Source organism: Anolis carolinensis, chromosome 4 (assembly GCF_035594765.1).
Source record: "Anolis carolinensis isolate JA03-04 chromosome 4, rAnoCar3.1.pri, whole genome shotgun sequence".
Classification (NCBI taxonomy): Eukaryota; Metazoa; Chordata; class Lepidosauria; order Squamata; family Dactyloidae; genus Anolis; species Anolis carolinensis.
The window spans coordinates 181,029,685-181,039,597 of record NC_085844.1 but is presented as its reverse complement, the minus strand read 5'-3'; the positions used below and the strand labels follow the sequence as shown (position 1 = coordinate 181,039,597).

The window sequence follows — 9,913 nt, the reverse complement described above, 5'->3', positions numbered from 1 at the left end:
AAGCAGACCCCACTTGGTCTGCTTGGAGGAGTGAGGATGGATCCTCAGGTGTGCATGGAGCTGGGCATGGGCAGGTTGATTGGGATTCTGATGAAGAATTTGGGAAATCCGACCCACGGGCGTTAGCTGTGTGGAGTTCTGATTCGGATTAATGAATTGGGACACCTGCTCTTTGGGAGTTGGTGTTTGGACGCCCAGGGGATTGGGATAAATTGGGAATGTTTAGCCACTTTACTTTGCGTGTGGCAAAGTATTGCTGGGCACCACTGGGACTCCTGTACGTGTTATTGAAGACTGGACTGGGACTTTGCTTCAGATGTAAGTTAATCCGGCTTGTTCTGCAACGGAGGGCTGGAACTGTGTGGGTTTTCCTGGACTGCACTGTTATTACTATTTTGCATTAGCTGCTGTTGCCTCCGTTGCCTTGGCTCTTTGTGCCATTCCGTTTTGTGGACCTTTAATTGATGTCTACAACCTCTGGACCTTGGATTGGAACTCGACCTTGCTTCTGCCATCGCTCTCTGGCCTGTGTCTATCTATGGCTCCTGACTCCTGGCCTGTGTCTCGACCCCGTTGCTGTCTCCTTTCCAGACCTTGGACCATCCTGACGATGTCTCTCCGCTTCATTCCTTGGGCTCCTGGTGTTTGCTTGAGCTCCTGTAGCGAGTTTCCGCTGCCTTTCCTGTTTCGACTCCAGACCAGTTTGACGACGCTTCTTTGCTCTGCCCCTTTAATTCCTCGGCTTGGTGCTGGCCTCCATAACGGCTTGGAGCCGCTTTCCCTTTCGCACCAGCCTCCAAGTTTGTTTACTAGTGGCTCTCAGTGGAGAGCTCCTTTGCCCAGTTTGGGTTCCCGTTTGGGGATTTAAGTTTGTATCGCTAGTTTGGGACTTTGGGGAGTTTTTGGGGAGTTTCTAAGTCTTTGCTTTGTTTGGGCTGCCAACTCAGAACGCTTTGAGTCGAATTGAAGAACCTTTTGTTTAATCCGGATTATTCGCTTGAATAATCCGGTTTATTTGTTTAAACATACTTTTTGTCATGTTTTTGTTTGAACTGCTTAACAACACTGAAAGTTAAGTGTTTTAAGCCATTTTTTATGTTTGTGACTAATTTTTGGGCTATTTCTTAAATAAACTCTGTTTTGCTCTCTAATTGGTGTCTGACTTTTGACATTAGAAACAAAATTCCAGCACCCCCCCAGTTTTGTAATTACTTTTTAATGGATTGCACATCCCTACTACTCCACTATATATACAGGGTTTTGTAGAGAGAGTATTGTATACAACCTTCTTTGTATGAACATCCAAAAATAGTTTTACAACAAATTATTTGTACATAGTCAACCTATGGGTCTAATGAGGAAGTGAAAAAAATGACTGCAAATGAGTATAATGTAGAAAGGGAGTGGGAAAGGAAAAGCCAAAATACTAGAAGTAATGAAACATGCAAGGTAACATCTGTCTATCCTCCCTGGCCAGAAAAAGATTTTATATAGTTTCAATTGACCTGATTGCTTGGGGGGGGGGGGGGGGGAGAGTGGAAACAACCATGTGAAACTTTTGTGTGCTTATTTAATAAATCTATTTAATGAATCAATTTATTATAAACATTCTAACACACCAGTGTTCACAAGGCAAAGTGCAGCATATGAAAAACCAACATGGACTGAATATAGAAAGTCTATTGTCACCACCACCATATCAAACCACCTCATGGTAGGTGCTGCTGTTGAGATGGCAAGGTTGATGAAGATGATGGTTCCATTAATACTGCTGTTGAGATTAGTCTTATCCTCCTCGAGCTTCATCTAAGTGAGAGGTAACAAATATGAACATTCATGACTAGGATTAACAACAAACTGCAAAGGAGAGCAAAGGCCAAAGGCTGAGCTGCACTGAATGTAACACTAAACCTCCACAGCTGTTTTCATTTTCCTCCCTTCAACACAGCCCCTGTGTGGCACTTCAGGGAGAATTATGAAAGTGGTGTGTAATTCAGAGAAGAAATCTCTTCCTCAGCTCCAGCCCCCTCCCTATGCTGCCTTTCCCCAAAGTAGCAAAAATGCCGTAGTAGACCATTTTCTCTTTAAGGGCAATATCAGGTGGTGTTAAATCTCTTTTTGCTATGTAGTCTTCCATTATTTCTAGCCCCTTACCTTACAGTAACAAAGGTAAAAGTGCAACCTGGGAGTTGCACTTTTACAAAATCTTTAGCCTTCTTTGCCAAAAGAGAATTGGTGCCTCACTAAGCTACAGCTCCCAGGACTGCATAGCATTGAGCCACGAGTTAAATTGATGTCATACTGCTTTAATTCTACAGCATAGATGTGTCCTATGTTCCAAAAAAAACTTGCAAAGATTAATGTTGAGCAATCACCAATAAAACTTTGAGATTTAATTTTGCACATGGGTATGATTGGTCATGTGCACATCAGTACTACAATCCTCAGATGAACAATTTGTTATTGTAGAAACCAGTTATACCCACTGTTTGAATGGAAGGGAGGTATTTCTCCTTTCAGGAGAGTTTCCTGTTGTGTCGATCTGGTTAAAAGAACTGAATAGCACACATTCACACAGAAAATAGCATTTTGTGAAAAAGAAGCATTTTTTTGCATAGGAAATAAGAATTTTCAATTTTCAATTTCTACTCATGCAAATGGTTCTTTTTATTAGGATTTTCAGAGTTATAGGCTGATAATACAGTTAACAGATGCATACCAGAGACAACCAGACATTGAATATAATTAATCTTCTAGAGCAGTGGTTCCCAAACTTATTTGGCCTACTGCCCCCTTTCCAGAAAAAATATTACTCAGCGCCCCCTGGAAAGGGGGGTGTGGCTTAGAGGGGTGGGCATGGCTCCTGCTCAAGAGGGCGGGGCTGAGCCTCTCCCCTAGTCCACAATGCAGGGCTGCGAGGGGGAGGGGGAGTTGGGCGGGGCCACAAATGGGCAGCCAGGACTGGGATGGGCAGAGTTACGAGCTCTGAGGCAGGGTTGAGTTTCTATCCCTGTCCAGCAGTGCCTGCCAGGACACAGGGGGCAGGGCTAGAGGAGGGGGTGGGGCCTCTTCCCAAGTGCCTGACAGGGCTGAACCTCTATACCCCACCCCCGTGTTCTAACAAGCGCCTTAGGGGAGGTATACAGAGGCTCAGCTCTGTCTCGCACTCTTGGGAAGAGGCCCCGCCCTGCCCCTAGCCACGCCCTTTAGTCCTAAAAGGCCTCTCAGGAGAGGTATGGAGGCTCAGCCCTGTCTCAGGCTCTTAGAAGGAGGCCCCGCCCCCTTCCCTAGCTCCGCCCTCTGTGTCCCAACAAGCACCTCAGGAGAGGTATAGATTCTCAGCCCTGTCTTGGGCTCTTGGGAAGAAGCCATGCCCACTCCTCTAGCTCCGCCCCCTGTGTCCTAACAGGCGCCTCAGGTGCTCAGCCCTGTCTCCAGCACTTGGGAAGAGGCCCCGCCCCTCCTCTGGTCCCACCCCCGTGTCCTAATAGGTGCCATCACCGCCCCCCTGGATCGCTGCAGTGCCCCCCAGGGGGCGGTAGCACCCACTTTGGGAATCACTGTTCTAGAGCCTGCAAACTGACAGAGTGGAGTGTCTTCTTCCTTACCAAGAAGGGAAAGCTACAAGAAGTACCCATTTTTATTGACAACTCAAATTTGGAACAGGAGGCACCAAAAATATGGATGTTGGGGAGTCCATAACCAATGGCCACAGTTCCTAAATTCTATCATATGCCATGTGGAGAGATGGGTTTTGTTGTCAAAATGCCCAGGACAACAGGAATTGGAAGAATATTGAACTATACATTTTGATGTTAGAAAGATAAAATTAAGTCTACAAGGAAACATGGTTTTGGTTGAATACATAATTGGGAAATCCCCTTTTCTCCCTGTTACGGAACCTCCCCTTTTTAAAAAAACTGGCAAACACTTTTCTGTACTGTTGAATTTTCATGTGAGCATGGACCCTATAAGTGCCAGTGTGCTGTTGTGGTTTGAGTAGGACCCTGATTTTTTTTTTTTTTAAAAAAATCTCCTTTTGGCTATGGAAATTCTTATTGGACAAGTTGCACTCTTTCAATCCCATAGAAAAGTGGTTTCTAATCTGCTCTGAATTAATCTTGCCAAGTAAACTGTGATAGGGCCAATTTAGGGTTATCCTAAATTGGAAACAATTTGAAGACACACAACATACTCATGCATAGGCTTTAACTCATCTATCTTAACTTATCGTTTATGCGACAAGACATGTTATAGAGGTCACCTTTGCTCCTATACTCACAGTGAAGAAAGCTTTACTCTTTGCAAACATTGCACCTGTGGATTCACATCCAGCTGAGCTGTTCAGAGTGGTGAGAGGCTTAACGTAGGTGCCCTCCCTCCAAACCCATTTCTAGAACTTTCAGTAGCTCACTGTGATACTTTTAACAACAATTTTGCAGATAAAATCTCTCACATAAGAGCTGACTTAGATGCTGTCATGGAACAGAGACAGAAATGAAGTATCCAGCAACTCTGTAAGTCAAATTACACTGGATCAGTTTCAATTGGTGAGTACTGTTGATGTGGACAAGCTGCTGGGGCCAGTAAGGAAGACAAGCTTTATTTATATTTATTTATTAGCAACATTTATATCCCGCCCTTCTCACTCCAAAGGGGACTCAGAGCAATTTACAAGTACAGTAGAGTCTAGCTTATCCAACGTAAACGGGCCAGCAGAATGTTGGATAAGCGAATATGTTGGATAATAAGGAGAGATTAAGGAAAAGCTTATTAAACATTAAATTAGGTTATGATTTTACAAATTAAGCACCAAAACATCATGTTATACAACAAATTTGACAGAAAAGGTAGTTTAATACACAGTAATGCTATGTAGTAATTACTGTATTTACGAATTTAGCACCAAAATATCATGATGTATTGAAAACATTGACTACACAAATGCAATCCAGAACGTTGGATAAGCGAGTGTTGGATAAGTGAGACTCTAGTGTATATATACATACAGTATATTATATTATAGGACTATATTGCAATATTATTAGTAATATTGCATGTAATATAAATATACAATTATAATAGCTTGCTTCTTGATCCCTGCCTATCTTGTTTGGTTTTCCAGGGAGGAGATGCTAATCAATCTCAAATATAGTACATTATTAATGCATCTCTCAGGGAAGGAAATTTTCTATTCTGTTTAAAAGAAGCAGTACTTAGACTGCTGCTGAAAAAAGCCCTCCCTGGATACCCCGGACCTTAATAATTACAGACCAGTCTCTAACCTTTCTTTTTTAGGCAAGGTGATTGAGAAGGTAGTTGCTCTCTAACTCCAGGTGGTCTTGGATGACACAAACTCCCTTGATCCATTTCAAACCAGCTTCAGAGCAGGATACAGAGTTGAGACTGCTATGGTCACCTTAGGTTATGATCTCCATCTCAATACTGACAAGAGGTTTGCGTCCCTATTGGTGCTTTTAGACCTCTTGGCGGCCTTCGATATCATAAACCATGGTATCCTTCTGGAACACCTGGCAGGGCTGGGAACCGGAGGCACTGTGCTGCAGTGGTTCTGCTTGTACCTTTCAGGCAGGTTCCATATGGTGGTGCTTGGGGATAGCTGCTCCTCATAAAAGGAGCTGTTATGTGGCCTTCCACAAGGTACCATTCTATCCACAATGCTCGCTAATATTTACATGAAGCCACTGGGAAAGATCATCCATAAGCATGGGGTGGGGCGGGGTGTTATCAGTATGTTGATGACACCTAAATATATTTCTCCATGCCTTCAAAAACAGCTTCAGCTGAGGATAGTGTGTCTTCTCTGAATGAATGCCTGGAGGAGGTAATGGGCTGGATGAGAAAAAAACAAACTGAAACTGAATCCAGACAAATCTGGGATGGAGGTGTGTTGACCAGTCCCTCTGAAAGGCTGTGCTTGCAGCCTGGGAGTACTCCTGGATCCATCTCTCCAAATGTCAGCCAGGTAGATGCAATGGTTAGGAGTGCTTGCTATCAACTATGGCTGATACATCAGCTGCGCCCCTTCCTAGATTTGGAGGACTGAAGATGGTAATGCACACACTGGTAACAAGTTTGGACTTCTGCAATGAGCTTTAGATTGAGATACACTTGTACTAAGTTCAGAAACTCCTAGTGATTCAAAATATTGCAGCCAGGTTGGTTACAGGAACATTTAGGAGTGAATATATTACACCTATCCTAAAGTCACTCCACTGGCTGCCACTTAGTTTCTGCACAAAGTAAAAAGTGTGGGTTTTGATCTTTAAAAGTCTTACATGATTTGGGTACAGATTACCTAAAAGATTGCCTTCTCCTGTACAATCTGCTCCGTACACTAAGGTCCTTTGAGGAGCATCTGCTCCAGCTTGCCAAAACCTGACTGACAAACATCACCCAGAGGACTTTTTCATCGGCTGCCCCAAGACTGTGGAACGACCTGCCAGAAGAACTCCAACAGCTAAATGAGCTGTTGGAATTTAAAAACCATTTAAAGACCTATCTTCTTTGGCAGGCCTACCCAGGAAGTCTTTAAGCATGAATTTTGAATTTGTATTCTTTGTTCAGGCCTGTAGCGAAATTTTTAAGGTTATATAAAAACCCTGGTTTACTCGTGAATTTTAACTGGTTAACCAAATTCCCATGCTAAGTCTATGAGGCGCAAAACATTAAGAGTCCCTCCAGGCACTATCTCAAGCAGATATTGACAGGTTTGTAGCGGGGGGGGAGGGGGGTGCTAGGGGTTCAACCCCCCACCCCCCAAATTTTCAAAACCCCTCCCGAAATTTTTTCTGGCTACAGCCCTGTCTTTGTTTAACCTTTATTTTGTGTATTTTAATATGTATTTTATAGAAATAGATTTTATTATGTGTATTTGTACTGTTTTTTCAATTTTTATGTGTTTAAAATATTCTGTAACCCACCTTGATCGATGAGGAGAGGTGGGTAAGAAATAAAATAATGATAATTGTGATGGCACGCTGGGGAAAAGAAAGGCTATGTGTCTGGCTACCCAAGCGGAGATTGGTTTACCCTTTATTATACCTCAAACCTTAAACACTCTTGAAGCTGGTTACAGATAACCAAAATATATTTATTGAACACAGGAAATGGTAATTTCAAGCAGGAATCTTGAATGATGAATCAGAAACATATAATAGAAAACAAAGATTGTAGATTGAGTTTAATTACACAGAAAATAAACCTTTTACTGTATTAGAAATAATATGAGGTAAAATCACTGAAATTATAAAGAAATAAAAATATATTGATTGAGAATGAAGGCTATAAAGACTATATGAGGTAAGCACACAAGCTATGAGGAAACTATAAGGTAAGGTAGGTACTAGGCTGTGAGGTGAGGTAAGTACCAGCTGTGAGGTGAAAGCTTTCTATAATGCAAACACAAGCAATGGTGGTATATGCTTTAGGCTATGATGGTAACTATAAGCTATGAAATATACTATCTATGCTATAGGTCGGTACAAGCTATGCTGTGACTATAAGGTAAGTACGAGCTATGAAATGTCTATAAGGTGAGTACAAGGCTATGAGGTAAACTATAAGCTATGCTTTTGGTAAGTATGAGGCTATGGTGGTAAGTACGTGATTTAGGTTGCCTGTTTGAATTTGCTAGGCCAAAGAACCCAGACCAAATTCTAGGACCTATCTCTAAGAGGTTTTGCTCTGGAATGAAAATGGAGGGAAAAAAGCCTCTAGAGACTAGCTGCAGGGCTGAACCATCTCACCCAAACCTACAGGGGAGTCTCAAGCTCCACCCCCAAAACAAGAGCCAATGGAACATTCCACCCAAGAGCAGCAAACCAGGAAATAAGCAAGAGAGGGAAAACCAAGTAAGACATCACGATAATAATAATAATAATAATAATAATAATAATAATAATAATCATCATCATCATCATCATCATCATCATCATCATCATCTATGAGTTGCTGTTTGGCTGCACTACTGATAATGGCAGGACTTCCAAATTCGCTACTAGATAACAATAACAGCAGTTACAACAATTAAAAATAGTAGAGTTGAAGTTGCTTAAATGTTATAAACAAGGATTGATAATTACAAAATTTTATAAACACGAATCCATTGATTTTAGAAAGCTTTTTCTTCATCTCTCAACTTCTTAATGGAGTCCCACAAACAAATTTTCATTGAGCAACCAGGTCAGATTCTCAGGTCTTTAAGAAATATTCTCCATTCCATGGACTCATACATTTATGCTTGTCAAAGATTCAGCCAACATCATTTAACAGACAGCAAAGTTCTATGGTGTGTATACAGAGCTAAATTATCAGCATGGATCTCAAATGAATTTCCCCAGCAGCAGACAAAACCTTGGCTAACAGATGTCCACCATGAATTGGCAACCATCCTGATTTACCTGTTCTGGAGTATATCCACCAAAGGTATCTCTTCTACTTTAACGGCTTTTTAAAACATCAAAATGGGCTGTAGAACAGTTCAATCGTCAACTTTTTCCTTAATAAAATTTCTGCCTTCTATACTGATTTCTTAGTATTATAATATTCCCTTTAAAGGATATTTTTAGAATGAATGAAAACAGTTTCATATGTTTCTTGGACACAGGTCTACGTCTACACTAAAGGTTCATATGAAAATTACATCATTCAGAATACAATGTTAATTTTGTTTAATAATTTGTCGATATTGCTACCTAGGAGGTCTCCCGTGGTAACTGCGGTCTGGATAGAGCAGGAGTCAATGTAGCCTGTTCAATCTATGACATCATGTTTGTGGAACATAGCAATAAAAGTGTATTTCTTTTGCTGTGGTAACCTACTTAAAAAAAAAAACCCCTCCTTACCACAGCTATGTTTGTGAAACTGGGGTCATCAGTTATGGGACAGCTTTGTTTCACCAAAGAAAACATGTATAAACATGCTTTATATCTGAGACTTTGATATCACTTTGTACTGCATCCAAAGAAGTGGATTTATATCCGCAAAAGCTCATGCTAAAATAAAAACAAGTTTCTGTTAAAGGGGCACCACATTGCTTTTCTTCTTTTTTCTTCTTTTCCTTTTTATGTCAGAAGAGACTTAACATGGTTTGAAAACACACATTGCTTTGAAAAACAAAACAAAATGTGCGTTGCTATTTTTTTTTTTTAAATACCAACCAAAAGGACCATGCCATTTGAAATATTTTTTTTCTGGTAACATAAAATTAGAAGCAAACAACAAACCCTCTAGGTGGCAGTCCTAAATAAAACAGTCAGTAAATAACATGTTTTCAGCATTGTGTTGCTACTCATTAACCTGTTGGAGAATTGGGATTTATGAACCATAAATAAATCTATATCAGGGTGTTGTGTTTTATCAGAGGAGCTAAAGTCCAGAATGCAAGCATCCTGGGGACAATAAAAAAGGAAAGAAAAAGAAAAAAAGAGGTCATTTTGCTATATAACATTGGAAAGAAGAAAATATTAATTCAGGTTGCAAGACTAAACACAATTGTTTGAAACTAAGCCTCTCTGAACACAATAGGGCATACTTCTGAACAACCAGGCACTTCATGCATCTCAACCTGGAAGCCAGTTTGATAGTACATTAAAAAACCAATGGTATATTTCAGATACACAGTTATTTTTTATATTTAGCATGGGGGACCACAAACACAGTATCTAAGATGATGAGGTACAAATAGTCACATTGAGAGCAAAAGCAATTTTACTCTATTGCTCATTGAGCTACAAACCCCAGGATTCCATAGGATACTGCCATGCCAGTTAAAGTGATATAAAAGGGTTTTAATTTCATAATGGGAAAGAGACTCCAAATAACTTCCCTCGATTGATGATTATAGGAACAGCGTGGGGAGAGAGCTCTTCAAACCGGTTTTTCAGACTTC

At 40.9% G+C, this 9,913-nt stretch overlaps 1 long non-coding RNA gene across 1 annotated transcript in view; it reads right to left on the bottom strand.

The window, feature by feature from the left end:
• Positions 1–7,093: 7,093 nt before the first annotated feature.
• The window catches only part of LOC134298377 (uncharacterized), a 165,673-nt gene continuing 162,853 nt past the window's right edge, over positions 7,094–9,913 (bottom strand). Inside the window, exon 12 of the long non-coding RNA XR_010005417.1 lies at positions 7,094–9,909. This is a non-coding gene — a long non-coding RNA (uncharacterized LOC134298377). The remainder of the gene's footprint in view (positions 9,910–9,913) is intronic.